The sequence below is a fragment of the Oncorhynchus nerka genome, linkage group LG25 (genome assembly GCF_034236695.1).
Source record: "Oncorhynchus nerka isolate Pitt River linkage group LG25, Oner_Uvic_2.0, whole genome shotgun sequence".
NCBI lineage: Eukaryota > Metazoa > Chordata > Actinopteri > Salmoniformes > Salmonidae > Oncorhynchus > Oncorhynchus nerka.
This window is the reverse complement of record NC_088420.1, coordinates 28861319-28873950: the sequence shown is the minus strand read 5'-3', so window position 1 is coordinate 28873950 and position 12632 is coordinate 28861319.

The following is a 12632-nucleotide window of genomic DNA, read 5'->3' as shown; positions in this document are numbered from 1 at the left end:
GTACGTTCTATGGATGGTCTTAAACTGCAGTAATGTATGTCTGAGATTACAACTGGCTTGTCCAGTGTTTGCTGCACAGAGAGAATAAAGTGTTGTAGCTGCAAAAATTATCCTCAGCTCTGTCACAGACTGGTCTTCCCTGGCTGCCTGACCCTGATGAGACCCCTGTCACCATCTGATCCTCCTCAGATGAGGCATGACAAAGAATTACCTTGGTTACATTTATATATTATTTTATCCAAGAATAGAATCAATGGTTCAAAAATTGAAATGACCATTATTCCCAGATCCCAGACTATAGCTTTAAGCTGCTGTCCTGTAGCTACTGTAGGTCTACCTGTCAACTTAAGATGGAACTTTGCATCATTCACTGATATACTGCAGAATTCACCTGACCTCCGTAGACTGGTCTTCCCTGGCTGTCTGACCCTGCTGGGACACCTGTCACCATCTGATCCTGCTAAGACATGATGAGCATAGTGGTGTGTACTGACTGTGCGCCATTAAGTGAAGCCAGTAGAGCCGTTTATTAATGTATGTGTGTGAAAAGTAGGGAATTACCTAGGGAAATTGACAGATCAATACTGTTACATTGCTACACTTCCTAATAAAAACTCACATTGTACTGAAAAAAATGTCAGAATTTCGGTCTACAACCGTTTGGCCGCTGGTTTCATCGTTTGATTCAGGTCTAGTGTGATTGAGGCTAAAATAATAACTAGCGTTAGCCAACTTCTGGCCAGCTCTTTCTCTAACGGTACATTAATTTACTTCTGTTGAAACGGGACAAAACAAAGGCTACAAATCAAATCAAATCAAATGTATTTATATAGCCCTTCGTACATCAGCTGATATCTCAAAGTGCTGTACAGAAACCCAGCCTAAAACCCCAAACAGCAAGCAATGCAGGTGTAGAAACATTTCCATACAAACAACAGCTGTTAGCCACTCCCATGTGGTGCAGCGGTCTAATGCATTGCATCGCAGTGCTAGAGGTGTCACTACAGACCCTGATTCAAGCCAGGCTGTATCACAACTGGCTGTGATCGGGAGTCCCATAAGGCAGCACCCAATTGGCCCGGCGCTGTCAGGGTTAGGGGATGGTTTGGCCGAGTGTAGGCCGTCACTGTAAATAAGAATTTGTTCTTAACTGACTTTCCTAGTTAAATAAAAAAAAAGATATACTTTCTTTTTGCGATAATAGCCACGTCATATCGCTATCTAACAGCTAGAGCTCAACTGGCTGTGGTAAGTTAGCTACTAGCTAGCTAATTCGTTCATCTCAGTTGAAAGGGGATGAAACATTAGCTAATTAGCAAATAGCACAGCACTGGGAAATATACACTTGTTTATTTTATTTTATTTTAAGTTAAACAGCAGTTACCTTGTCGCCTACATCAGTCAACTAAACAGTAGCCAGTTTTTGCTCTGCTTGCTTTTACAACTCAGAGAAAGAGCGCAACACACTGACAGCAGCTGCCTCTGGTCAACTCTCCCGTGCTGGTCCAGCCAGTCTTCCAGAAGCTTTACTTTTCACACAGCCTGTCCGCCCGCTCTGTGTTGTCCACACGGTGCTATGTCCAGCCAGCTGAAAACACGAAACAGCCTTCCCGACCGTTCTGAAGCGTCCGCATGGTCCTAAAGGACACAGTAACCTTTTTTTTGTATCACATTTCAATGATAAAACTGGGGGGGACAAAAGTACAATTTCAGAATGTGAGGGGGGGACACTTCCTTGCATTCAACAAACATAATGCAAGGTTGAGTTGAGTCCCAGTGAAAGTTGCGTCCCTGCTTACACTAATCTTAATTTATTGAGACTGATTTATTTGATCTGTCATCATCTCCCTTCTCTTTACAGTGGACTCAACTCAACCTTGCATTACGTTTGTTGAATGCAAGGAAGTGGAGTTCACAACAGAACTTTTTACCCACAGAGTAAAGTTCTTCATTGCTTGTTTCACCCATTCCATTATGAGGAAAATATCCCTCAATCTTTAAATCTGACAGGGGTGAAAGAAATTCCTGTCAGATTGTTTATGTTTCAATTTGTAAAGATTTAATTGAAATGTGTATTTAACTCTTATGTCGCTTGAGTAGGGTTACAATACTACCTTTCATTTACCAGAGATACTGGAATTTTCAGTGATTTTGGTAATTAACAGGTAATCTATGGCTATCTATGGTAACTTTGGTCATTTATAACTTGCAAAAATGTATTCATTATTTATATATGTGTGCATATTGTTCATGAGTTTCTAGTAGAGAGACTATGGTTAAAGAGAAAATAGCCTAATTAATGAAAAAAGCATCAACAATGCTGCAACTTTTCCAACTACTTTTTTTCTCAACTGTCACCAGTTTGGCACCAAAACATTTACAAAAAATATATTTTGACATATTAAAATAAATAAGTGTGTTAAAATACATTTATGCTGAAACCTTCACATCAAACACCAGCGGTATTTACTAAATTAATGGATTATATTTAGGATAGTGTTTTACATCTTTGTCATTATATATTTGGTTTGATATAATCTTACTTGATCATTTGAGATAAGTTACACATCATAAGGACACACAGAGGACCAGAGCTAATTAGACACATAAAGAAAATCTGAAGTACCAAAAAAAGGCCACTAGATGTCATGTGATAAAATTCCCCCCCAAAATTGAAAGCTACCAAACTTCTGGTAGTTTACTGGTAAACTTCAAAAGGTATGTGGTTTTATCTAAACAACTGTGTGTGTGTGTGTCCTTGTTTTTATTGTGTGCACATTTGTAATTGTACTGTGCACAATGGAATGCCTTTATTTATTGAGGTGCATTGTAATGTGTTTATTCTAATGCAGACTAACAACGGGTCTCTTTAATACCCCTAGGCTAGGGAAACCCACTTACAATGAATTACAAAGGGTGAGCACATTTTTACAGGTAATGATATTACCCCCGGACTTGTACCAAGCTCGCTGTTATTAAAGTTTGCCTGCGGGATAGAATTAAATTGAATTTGAATATGAGAACTAGACAGAGATAGGCAGGGGTCAGACAGGGAGAGGCGCTCTATGTCTAATGCTCTTTAGCCTTGTTCACACTATAGGCCTTAATGCTCAGTTTTTATTTCAAAAAGTTTTGGTTATAAGTTACAAGTGACCATATCGGATTTGTGTGTGTTTAGACAACAGTCATTTGCTGACATGGCTACATCAGTTGTCATATTAATGACGGTTGTGCACACAGTGGTGTAGGCTGATTGGTGGTGCTCATGCTTCCTATCACTCAGAATTGAAGCTGACAACAATGCCTGCCATGGGCATTTCCAAGTTGCTTTGAATGTTCAAAGTGTAAGAATGCTTTTAAAGCCTCAAGGGATAAGATGATCCAACTTTCAAAACAAGTCCTTTGTATCTATCCACAGCAGTCAAGTAGCTAGATAGGTAGCTGTTTAGCATTCTAGCACATTCACTAAATTGTTTGTAAACAATTAACAAGCTAGTTTAGCAGACTGATCTCATTGACTAGACATTTAAATCCAGGACACTCAAGTTTGTATGATATGTTTTGTATGGGTAAATAAGATGGATTTCTTCAGGCAAAAACAAAAGGAGGATGTTCATATAACATGAACATCTTGCAACCCAAAGGTTGGTTGTTATAATCAAATCAAATTTTATTTGTCACATACACATGGTTAGCAGATGTTAATGCGAGTGTAGCGAAATGCTTGTGCTTCTAGTTCCGACAATGCAGTAATAACCAACAAGTAATCTAACTAACAATTCCTAAACTACTGTCTTATACACAGTGTAAGGGGATAAAGAATATGTACATAAGGATATATGAATGAGTGATGGTACAGAGCAGCATAGGCAAGATACAGTAGATGGTATCGAGTACAGTATATACATATGAGATGAGTATGTAAACAAAGTGGCATAGTTAAAGTGGCTAGTGATACATGTATTACATAAGGATGCAGTCGATGATATAGAGTACAGTATATACGTATGCATATGAGATGAATAATGTAGTGTAAGTAACATTATATAAGGTAGCATTGTTTAAAGTGGCTAGTGATATATTTACATCATTTCCCATCAATTCCCATTATTAAAGTGGCTGGAGTTGAGTCAGTGTCAGTGTGTTGGCAGCAGCCACTCAATGTTAGTGGTGGCTGTTTAACAGTCTGATGGCCTTGAGATAGAAGCTGTTTTTCAGTCTCTCGGTCCCAGCTTTGATGCACCTGTACTGACCTCGCCTTCTGGATGATAGCAGGATGAACAGGCAGTGGCTCGGGTGGTTAATGTCCTTGATGATCTTTATGGCCGTCCTGTAATATCGGGTGGTGTAGGTGTCCTGGAGGGCAGGTAGTTTGCCCCCGGTGATGCGTTGTGCAGACCTCACTACCCTCTGGAGAGCCTTACGGTTGTCTTCACAGACAACTTTAGCATTTTAGCTAATAAGCAACTTGCAACTACTTACTACTTTTTAGCAAATTTTCTACTACTTAGAATGTTAGCTAACCCTTCCCCTAACCCAAAGTTTGACCTAAATCCTAATCTTAACCCTAACCCCAGAGTTAGCTAAAGTTAGCAATAACATATCCACCGAGCTAACATTAGTCACAACAAATTGGAATTCGCAATGCATCATACATTTAGCAAATTTGTAACATATAGTATGTTTTTTCAAATGCGTAACATATCATATGAATTGTAATTCGTAACATATCATATGAAATGGATGATTGACATCTACAAATGAATACATACCATACAAAACGTAACATATCACATGAAATGGATGATTGACATCTACAAATTAATACATACGATACAAAACGTAACATATCATACATAATGGAGTGTCTTGAATTTACTTTGAGAATAATATAAAATGCTCTGAGCCCACTTATTTATCAATGATGTCGTTCTTGCTGCAGGCGATTCCCTGATCCACCTCTACGCAGACAACAAAATTCTGTATACTTCTGGCCCTTCCTTGGACACTGTGCTAACTAACCTCCAACTGCTCTTAAACGCTAGTAAAACCAAATGCATGCTTTTCAACCGTTCGCTGCCCGCACCCGCCTGCCCTACTAGCATCACCACCCTGGACGGTTCCGACCTAGAATATGTGGACAACTATAAATACCTAGGTGTCTGGCTAGACTGTAAACTCTCCTTCCAGAATCATATTAAACATATCAAATCTAGAATCAGCATTCTATTTTGCAACAAAGCCTCCTTCACTCACGCCACCAAACTTACCTTATAAGACTGACTATCCTACCGATCCTCGACTTCGGCGATGTCATCTACAAAATAGCTTCCAACACTCTACTCAGCAAACTGGATGCAGTCTATCACAGTGCCAACCGTTTTGTTACCAAATCACCTTATACCACCCACCACTGCGACTTGTGTGCTCTAGTCGGCTGGCCCTCGCTACATATTCGACGCCAGACCCACTGGCTCCAGGTCATCTATAAGTCCATGCTAGGTAAAGCTCCACCTTATCTCAGTTCACTGGTCACGATAACAACACCCAACCGTAGCACACGCTCCAGCAGGTATATCTCTCTAGTCACCCCCAAAACCAATTCTTTCTTTGGCCGACTCTCCTTCCAGTTCTCTGCTGCCAATGACTGGAACGAACTACAAAAATCTCTGAAACTGGAAACACTTATCTCCCTCACTAGCTTTAAGCACCAACTGTCAGAGCAGCTCACAGATTACTGCACCTGTACATAGCCCACCTATAATTTAGCCCAAACAACTACCCTCTTTCCCTACTGTATTTAATTAATTTATTTATTTTGCTCCTTTGCACCCCATTATTTTTATTTCTACTTTGCACATTCTTCCACTGCAAATCTACCATTCCAGTGTTTTACTTGCTATTTTGTATTTACTTTGCCACCATGGCCTTTTTTTGTCTTTACCTCCCTTATCTCACCTCATTTGCTCACATCGTATATAGACTTGTTTATACTGTATTATTGACTGTATGTTTGTTTTACTCCATGTGTAACTCTGTGTCGTTGTATGTGTCGAACTGCTTTGCTTTATCTTGGCAGGGTCACAATTGTAAATGAGAACTTGTTCTCAACTTGTCTACCTGGTTAAATAAAGGTGAAAATAACTATTGCCAAAGAGTTGGAAGCACAGAATCGTCAAGAATGTCATTGTATGCTGTATTACTAAGATTTGTCTTCACTGGAACTAAGGAACTGGAACTAGCTGGAACCATGAAAAACGACTCAGACCATGACTGCTCCTCCACCAAACTTTACATTTGGCACTATACATTGGGTCAGGTAGCATTTTTCTGGCATCCACCAAACCCAGATTCGTACGTCGAACTGCCAGACGGTGAAGTGTGATTCATCACTCCAGAGAATGCATTTCCACTGCTCCAGAGTCCAATGGTGGCGAACTTTACACCACTCCAGCTGACACTTGGCGATCTTAGGCTTGTGTGTGGCTGCTCGGCCATGGAAACCCATTTCATGAAGATCCCGACTAACAGTTATTGTGCTGATGTTGCTTCCAGAGGCAGTTTGGAACTCGGTAGTGAGTGTTGCAACCAAGGACAGACGGCCTATGTGCTTTACGGCTTACGTGCTTCAGCACTTGGCAGTCCCGTTCTGTGAGCTTGTGTGGCCTACCACTTTGCGGCTGAGACATTGTTGTTCCTAGATGTTTCCATTTCACAAAAGCAGCACTTACAGTTGACCGGGGCAACTCTAGCAGGGCAGAAATTTGACAAACTGACTTGTTGGAAAGGGGGCATGCTATGATGGGGCCATGTTGAAAGTCACTGAGCTCTTCAGTAAGGCCATTCTACAGCCAATGTTTGTCTTTGGAGAATGCATGGCTGTGTGCTCAATTTTATACACCTGTCAGCAACGGGTGTGGCTGAAATAGCCGAATCGACATACTTTTCTTCATAAAGTGTATCTTATTCCATGTGCTTTTTGGCTGTTCGGACTGCAGGAAAAATAACAGATTTGAATGAGATATATGAAAAAATTGGATTTGAGTCACTTCAAACGGCCAAAGTGAACAAGGCTTTACAGGCCGGCACCTTTCACTGGAGGCTGATGAAATTCAGCACTGACATGGAGAGCTATGCTCTTTGACACTGCATGGTGTAATTGCAGAGATCAGCCTTTTGTGTAGCAGAGAGCAGCAATCACAGCAACCAATTATAGCACAGAGAATGGAGTTCCCACATAGAGATGCATGTACCAGAACTCACCGGTAGAAGTACATCACGGGGTGTTTACAGTAGCTGGGTCCGGCCAGGTCTCTCAGTCTAGTGGATAGGTAGCTCAATCAGTTGATGTATAATTCCAAATCGAATTCCAGCCCAGCAGCCCCTACCCCAAGGCCCTTGATGTACGTAAATATGAAAGCATTGGATTGGAATCTAGCAATCCTTTTCCCACTCTGGTCATGACACCCCATTTATTATGGACTCGCATGAGACTGGTAGACTTAATTTATTTGACTGTTCATTTGTCAATTAGCTTGTTCATTCATTTACCTGTAATTTTTCCCCAGGCTGGCTCTTGCTGTACATTATCACTTGAATTTGACGGGATAACAGAGTGTTAAATGTGTGTGTCTTAAATTCCCTTTGAACCATGGCTTAGAGTGACCACCATTGAAGTCTATCAAACTAAACATAATTGAAGAGGAGGAGAAAAACAGTTTTGAAGTTATAGCTCTCCCAGGAGAAGCTGGCAGAGCAGTGACTTTAAAACTTCGGGGTGAAAGTTAAGTGTTTAGATCACATAGATACGTGTCTTCCGGAAACAGAACACTATCAAATCACTTTCATCCCAGCTAGCACATTTGGTTCCTTGGAAGTGGTGGGAATGTACGTTTTTGGTTTCTCATTTGTTCTGGGAATGAATCCATATGTTTCCTGACCGATAAAACAAAGTTATTTAAATGTTCTGAGAGCGGAGGTGAAAATGTTGCATGTTCTGGGAATGTTTTTTAGGTGGAAGGCAGGTACTAATAACATTTAGCTATGGTTTCCTGGAAGATTTGTCATTCTGAGAACAGAAATAGGTTATTTGGAGGTTTTTGAATAACTTCCTAAAAATTGTCACTGAATGTTTCATTGAGACTGTTTGCTTAGGTTATCTGTTTTGAAGACATGGAAATTCATTTGTTTAGGCATTAACACATGTATTTTGTGTGGTAAGGTATTAGTGAGAATTGAACCTGTTCTGTGTCCATGGAATTAGTCCACTGCACCACCAGGATGGAGCTACTGAAGTCTAAGAATGGAACAAAAAGGGCAAACATTTTTGTGGAAAATAAGTCTGATGAATATTTTCTAATTGGAGTATGTTTTTTGAATAAGGATGTTGATTTGGGAAACCCTTTTGAAGTCACGAGGATGGTGAAGGTGTAGGGAAGTGAATGCAGTCAAAGTAACCAGGAGTGGTATGGTGTTGATATCGTTAGTATCCAAAGAGCAAAAGGAGCATGCATTGTGGCTCTTGAAATTATCAACTCATGGACAGCTTTGATTTTCAGAGCAGGGCACAGGTAAAAAGTAATATCTGGCATCGCGTTGGACACTGATAGTCAATATCTTAGGCTAAAAAGATCAGGAGTGTCATGAGTGCGCTGAGAGTCGGGAAGCAAATCCAATCAAATCAAAATCAAATGTTATTTGTCACATACACATGGTTAGCAGATGTTAATGCGAGTGTAGCGAAATGCTTGTGCTTCTAGTTCCGACAATGCAGTAATAACCAACAAGTAATCTAGCTAACAATTCCAAAACTACTACCTTATAGACACAAGTGTAAGGGGATAAAGAATATGTACATAAAGATATATGAATGAGTGATGGTACAGAGCGGCATGGGCAAGATACAGTAGATGGTATTGAGTGCAGTATATACATATGAGATGAGTATGTAAACAAAGTGGCATAGTTAAAGTGGCCAGTGATACATGTATTACATAAGGATGCAGTAGATGATATAGAGTACAGTATATACATATGAGATGAATAATGTAGGGTATGTAAACATTATATTAGGTAACATTGTTTAAAGTGGCTAGTGGCAGTGTGCAGTGTGGTTGAGATTGCATCGTCTGTGGACCTATTTGGGCGGTAAGCAAATTGGAGTGGGTCTAGGGTGTCAGGTAGGGTGGAGGTGATATGGTCCTTGACTAGTCTCTCAAAGCACTTCATGATGACGGAAGTGAGTGCTACGGGGCGGTAGTCGTTTAGCTCAGTTACCTTAGCTTTCTTGGGAACAGGAAGAATGGTGGCCCTCTTGAAGCATGTGGGAACAACAGACTGGGATAGGCAAGTTCAGGGAGTGCGTTTTAATAAATAAAACAATACACCACCATGAAAACAGAGGCAATAACACCTGAGGAAAGAACCAAGGGGTGTGACAGATATAGGGAAGATAATCAAGGAGGTGATGGAGTCCAGGTGAGTGTCATGAGGCGCAGGTGCCTGAGACTGGTGACAGGTGTGCGGGATAATCAGCAGCCTGATGACCTAGAGAGTATACGTAAGTTAATTGAACATCGCTTGACCTGTATGGAGAATGGGAAAAAGAAGAAAAGTTTATTTGTATAATTGATGGTTGATGAAGTGTATCTACCAGCCTGTAAAGCTGGGATATATAATATATGCCATAAGAGCGTTCGTGCAAAACCCGATGCAAATTAAGAAGTGTAAAAAGTTTGGTTAAGTATTTGCAGACGGAAGGAATATGTTATCTAAGAGACTGTGAATGTAAAATGTTACAACTATGGTGGGGATCATATTATTGAATTCCCTGAATGCCCTGTCAGGGTGAAAGAGGCTGATCTCCTAGGTGGAGGTGGTGAAAAGCATTTGAAGGGGCAAGAGGCCACAGTTCTGAAGAAGATATTGTGGTGGATGCACCGCAACCAGTTGTTAATGTTATACATCAATCAAGTGTTCTGGATACACTTATTGTGAAGAAGGTGGATTTTGTAGCATTTATAGCCACAGTTATTAATTGCACTTCACAAGTGTCCAAGAAGCTGGACACCATTATATCTGCAGCCAATAAGTTTTTATGCCTCTAAGACTTAACGGCAGACGCATTGCAAGGACTACTGTCGCAGGAAAATGTCCCGCCCTCACAGGATACTTCTGAGCCTGTGTAGGGACCTGATTAGAACAGAAAAGCAGGCTGATTTAGTTTAATTTACATTTAGTTTGTATGGAAGTTTTTATATACAGTACCAGTCAAAAGTTTGGGCACACCTGCTCATTAAATGGTTTTTCATTATTTTTACTATTTTCCACAATGTCAAGAGTGTGCAAAAATGTCATCAAGGCAAAGGCTGGCTACTTTGAAGAATCTCAAATATAAAATATATTTTGTATGACACTTTGTATATTTTGTATGATATAACACTTTTTTTACGTTACTACATGATTTCATGTGTGTTAATTCATAGTTTTGATGTCTTCACTAATATTATACAATGTAGAAAATAGTAAAAATAAAGAAAAAGTAGGTGTGTCCAAACTTTTGACTGGTACTGTATATGTATTCTTTTTTTACCCTGAAGAAGAGGTTTTGTTGACGCTGAGAACAGAATGTATATGTTTTTAAAAAGCATTCTTAGAACATTCTTAGAATGTTCTTTATGGAAGGTTTTCTTAATGTTCTGAGAAAAAAACAGAAGGAAACCTGTTGGAATCTTTTGCTTCAGTATTGAAATTCCCACAGAAGAATGTTGTTTCTTATCATTCTCTGAACTATTTGAGAACATTTCCAATGTCAAACCAGTTGGAGAACATTCCTAGAAGATGACCAAAAATGTAATTAAATGTAACCATGTTTGAACTTTTAAGGATACGTTCTGTTAAGTAATGAAATGCCAAGAAAATAAAGTTCATTTGTCAAGTTCCTTAAATGTGCTGAGAATGTTCCAAAACCAAGCATTTAAGAGGCACCATTCCCAGAATGTTGCGGGAAGATTGTATGCAAAATAACCATAACACAACCACGATCTCACCAAGAAACATTATGGTTCTCAGAATGTTGTGGTTCAGCTGGGATATGACAGAATGTGTGATGCTATGGGTTCTATCTCATCCTTTCAGCTTCCGCATAATGTTCTGCTGCTGTTACGTCTCCTGCGGAAGTCATTCTACCCGACAGTAATGAGGAGCTGAGGCAGCGGTGGAGACGTATGTCTCTCAGAACGTGGACCATGGTGCTTGTCGGAGGTCTGTCTGACATACGTACCCAGGGAATGCTAGCTCATTAGCAGTGAGCAGAGAGCTTAATCCCCATCTAAGTCATTAGGCAGAGAAACAAACAGGGCCCCCTGCTCTGAATGGCTGTAATTAAGAAAGATCTCTGACACCCAGCTACATGTTGCAGTCGTCTAAACTCCACTCCTCTGTCAAAACAAACTTCCCCACTCCCTGCAACCTTCCCGTACCCCTCACTCCCCCATCTACCCCCTATGTCCCTCTACTCCCAAAATCCTGGCCAGGACTGATACGCTGAGTAATGAATCCCCTTAGCACTGCTGTAATGCCACCCTGAATATGAATTTAATGATAGCTAGCGCTCTTTCACTCCCATAATCCCTTCTTTGCTTTTATTTATTCCTCTTTCTTTCCTTGATTTGAGTCATCCATGGCATTATTTGCCAGTAATTCAAATTGCCTGGATATTAGAGTGAGCTCTGGGCAGGCAGGCATGTACCTTTTAATGTATCCCTTTATCCCCTGGTGGGCTGGCGCAACATGTCCTATTTATAGCTGACAATCAAATGCAGTGACGGATGCGCTTCTTGCTGACATTGTTTAGGTCTTATCGTGATTGTACTGGATATTTCAGATCAATCTGTCCTGAGATCCATAATTACTGCATGTAAACATCAACCGTGCCCTGCAGTCAGTCATGTTCCTACACCAACACAATTGCAAAATCACTGACGCAGACAATCACACTGAATTACACACTTAGAAGCTAGTTACACATTCACATGCTGCCAGAAAGACACGCTTACAGAGTCAGTGAATGACGGGGTTTTGGGATGGGTTTGTCCACAAGAAATAGAGTTCAATGCCTAAGGTGAGATCAAGGCTGTAAACATTGCTTTTTTATTATTCAACATTGAGAGATGGAATATTGATCTTTGACCTTGTCAGTGTTTACATGTCACTCTTGTGGAGGAATGGTTTGAGGCACTGAGAAAAGTCTTGTGGTTAGAAAATATTTTGTTAAGCAGTAAATGTCTCACCTCATACATACAGGCACATTCATAAGGCTGCATGCATCTGATACAGTATGTATAGATTTCATGTGATGTGGAACATAATGACATGCATTGGGGTTAGGTTGGGTTGGAAGTTCATGTAGGATCGACTGTAGGCTAGGTAGGCGCATTGATTGAGTCTTAAAGTTACCAAAGCATATTCAATCTGGAAGATGGCAGCTCTTTTCAACTGGCCCTAATTGCTGGTGCACAGTCACCTTAATCCGCCTCTGGAATGAATAAATTAACAAAGCATTTTCCTACATTCCCTTATGCAGATTAGAGTGAGTGTTGACACCTGGCCCACACTTGTGAAGCAGCTGTTGG